A 4,031-nucleotide genomic window follows, 5' to 3' on the forward strand; every position below is an offset into this window, starting at 1 on the left:
TCCATTACCCTAAACATAAAATCATGTTCCACCCTATCAAAAGCTTTATTTAAATCTATGCTTAAAACAATTCCCCCCATCTTATCATGATTCATTTTATTTATCACATCTCTAATTGTATCAGTAATATCTCTACCAGGCACACTATAATTCTGTGTAGGTGCTATAATATCATTTAAAACTTGCTTCATTCTATTTGCCAGTATCTTAGCTAAAATCTTATAATCCGAATTTAATGAACTAATTGGCCTATAATTCTCCAGTTTTAATTTGCTCCCCTTGTTTTTATATAAAATCGTTATCAGCCCTGTCACCATAGATTCTGAAACACTATTATTATCCTCCATATATTGATAAACTTCCAATAAAATAGGTGCTAAAAAACTGTCATATATTTTATAAAACTCTGCAATTATTCCATCTACTCCAGGACTCTTATTTACTTGTAAACCCTTAATTGCATCTTTAACTTCATTCACTGTTATCTTCCCATCACACATTTGTTTATCCTCTACATCAATTTACACACCCCTCATCCACCCCCCCTTTCTTAAATAAATCCTTATAAAAATTCTGCACTGTTTCTAATACCTCTACATAATCATTGACAACTTCACCCTTTACATTTTCAATCTCTCTAATATATGTTCTCCTCTGTTTATTCTTCTCTAAACCAAGAAAAAATGAAGTACATTTCTCCCCCTCCAAAACATAATTTGCCTTACTTCTTATGGCACCCTTACACTTATCTATTTCATATTTACTCAATTGTGCTTTTAATTCCAAAAACTTTTCTATAATTAGGTTCACTGTCACACTTCCTCATTTCTTTATCCAATTTAGCTCTCAACTCATTTTCTTCTCTTTTCATCCTACTCCTCTTCTTCCTTGCATATCTAATACTAAAACCTTTTATTTTTTCCTTAACTTTGTCCCACCATAAACACTTATCATTCTCTTTCTGCTTATCCTCCATCATTTACATTTACATTTACATTTAAGTCCATGCTGCATTTCGCAACATGATGTTTCCACAAAATGCCAACAATGTTTCTACAAACAAATGTTCCACTCTTGATTAGTCCACCTTTCGATTGGTCCACAAAATCTCTTTCAAAACTGACTTCAAAGATCTCCATAACGCACAAGTCAACCTCAAGTTTATCATCAACAAGACATCAGGGAGAGCGCGAAGCAGTCCCCCACTACCATAAATTATGCATATGAGATTCCCATTTGGGAAATTCGCAGGGGCCAGCACAGCCAGAGTGCAATGGCTGAGCCCGCCCTGGGTGAACCGCCTTCTTGATCACGGTAGCTCCTTGCCAGGTAAGTATGACTTATACACATCGGTGGAGGGCAAGTCTTCCCCAGTGCCAACATTTTGTCTAACGGTAACCACTTTGTGTTCTGATAATATCACATCACTTCGACCTGCGTGAAATGCCGTTTAGGAATGCACTTGCAGACAGAGTGGTGAAAAAGTTGTTTATTTTGTTTACTAGATTATTCAGTGAACCACTAGATTCCCATCATGCAACACTGTAAAAAAAATCACCAATGACTTTTTAATATCTTATTAACCTGTCTGATATCACAAATGTATGCTATGACGAAATACAATCACATTCAGACACACACCAGACAAATGCATGAAACCAAATCAAATTTTTATTAGTCACATACACTTGGTTAGCAGATGTTAATGCGAGTGTAGCGAAATGCTTGTGCTTAGTTCCGACAATGCAGTAATAACCAACAAGTAATCTAACCTACAATTCCACAACTACTACCTTATACACACACACAAGTGTAAAGGGATAAAGAATATGTACATAAGATATATGAATGAGTGGTGGTACAGAACGGCATGGCAAGATGCAGTAGATGGTATAGAGTACGGTATATACATATGAGATGAGTACTGTAGGGTATGTAAACATAAAGTGGCATAGTTTAAAGTGGCTAGTGGTACATGTATTACATAAAGATGGCAAGATGCAGTAGATGATATAGAGTACAGTATATACATATGAGATGGTAATGTAGGGTATGTAAACATTATATTAATGGCATTGTTTAAAGTGGCTAGTGGTACATTTTTACATAATTTCCATCAATTCCCATTTTTAAAGTGGCTGGAGTTGAGTCAGTATGTTGGCAGCGGCCGCTAAATGTTAGTGTGGGCTGTTTAACAGTCTGATGGCCTGAGATAGAAGCTGTTTTTCAGTCTCTCGGTCCCTGCTTTGATGCACCTGTACTGACCTCGCCTTCTGGATGATAGCGGGGTGAACAGGCAGTGGCTTGGGTGGTTGTTGTCCTTGATGATCTTTATGGCCTTCCTGTGACATCGGGTGGTGTAGGTGTCCTGGAGGGCAGGTAGTTTGCCCCCGGTGATGCGTCTGCAGACCTCACTACCCTCTGGAGAGCCTTACGGTTGTGGGCGGAGCAGTTGCCGTACCAGGCGGTGATACAGCCCGACAGGATGCTCTCGATTGTGCATCTGTAGAAGTTTGTGAGTGCTTTGGTGACAAGCCGAATTTCTTCAGCCTCCTGAGGTTGAAGAGGCGCTGCTGCGCCTTCTTCACAGACGCTGTCTGTGTGGGTGGACCAATTCAGTTTGTCCTGATGTGTACACCGAGGAACTTAAAACTTTCCACCTTCTCCACTACTGACCGTCGATGTGGATAGGGGGGTGCTCCCTCTGCTGTTTCCTGAAGTCCACAATCATCTCCTTTGTTTTGTTGACGTTGAGTGTGAGGTTATTTTCCTGACACCACACTCCGAGGGCCCTCACCTCCTCCCTGTAGGCCGTCTCGTCGTTGTTGGATCAAGCCTACCACTGTAGTGTCATCCGCAAACTTGATGATTGAGTTGGAGGCGTGCATGGCCACGCAGTCGTGGGTGAACAGGGAGTACAGGAGAGGGCTCAGAACGCACCCTTGTGGGCCCAGTGTTGAGGATCAGGGGTGGAGATGTTGTACCTACCCTCACCACCTGGGGGCGGCCGTCAGGAAGTCCAGGACCCAGTTGCACAGGGCGGGGTCGAGACCCAGGGTCTCGAGCTTGATGACGAGTTTGGAGGGTACTATGGTGTTAAATGCTGAGCTGTAATCGATGAACAGCATTCTCACATGGTATTCCTCTTGTCCAGATGGGTTAGGGCAGTGCAGTGTGGTTGCGATTGCGTCGTCTGTGGACCTATTGGGTCGTAAGCAAATTGGAGTGGGTCTAGGGTGTCCGGTAGGGTGGAGGTGATATGGTCCTTGACTAGTCTCTCAAAGCACTTCATGATGACGGAAGTGAGTGCTACGGGGCGTAGTCGTTTAGCTCAGTTACTTAGCTTCTTGGGAAGAGAACAATGGGGCCCTCTTGAAGCATGTGGGAACAGCAGACTGGGATAAGGATTGATTGAATATGTCCGTAAACACACCAGCCGCTGGTCTGCGCATGCTCTGAGGACGCGGCTGGGAATGCCGTCTGGGCCTGCAGCCTTGCGAGGGTTAACACGTTTAAATGTTTTACTCACCTCGGCTGCAGTGAAGGAGAGCCCGCAGGTTTTGGTAGGGGGCCGTGTCAGTGGCACTGTATTGTCCCTCAAGCGGGCAAAAAAGTTGTTTAGCCTGTCTGGGAGCAAGACATCCTGGTCCGGACGGGGCTGGTTTTCTTTTTGTAAGAAAAATAATAAATAAACCAATTGATTTATTATCGATAACATCTCACATTCTCTTGTTCTTTTGATTTACTCCGTAAAAGAAGGGTTGTAATTCCACCATGGAAACACAGGGCCATCAGACATCAGTCCAGTTCCTCTCCTCACCAGCAAACCTGTTGGGGACCAGGGGTACTATTTTCACTTTTGTTGAAAATCGTATGATTTTTAAACGGCCTGTACTCAATTCTTGCTAGTACAATATGCATATTTTTAGTACCATTGGATAGAAAACAACCTCTAGTTTCTAAAAACGTTTGAATTTTTTCTCTGAGTGGAACAGAGGTCATTTGGCAGCACTTTCCCTGACCAGGAAGTA

The 4,031-nt window shown here is 42.5% G+C and overlaps 1 non-coding gene across 1 annotated transcript; it reads right to left on the bottom strand.

Moving 5' to 3' along the window:
• Positions 1 to 1,178: 1,178 nt before the first annotated feature.
• Positions 1,179 to 1,337, bottom strand: LOC112080375 (U1 spliceosomal RNA). The gene has a single exon (XR_002896173.1). It is a non-coding gene; the product is annotated as a U1 spliceosomal RNA (small nuclear RNA).
• Between the last annotated feature and the right edge of the window lie 2,694 nt (positions 1,338 to 4,031).

This window comes from Salvelinus sp. IW2-2015, unplaced genomic scaffold (assembly GCF_002910315.2).
Source record: "Salvelinus sp. IW2-2015 unplaced genomic scaffold, ASM291031v2 Un_scaffold16297, whole genome shotgun sequence".
Classification (NCBI taxonomy): domain Eukaryota; kingdom Metazoa; phylum Chordata; class Actinopteri; order Salmoniformes; family Salmonidae; genus Salvelinus; species Salvelinus sp. IW2-2015.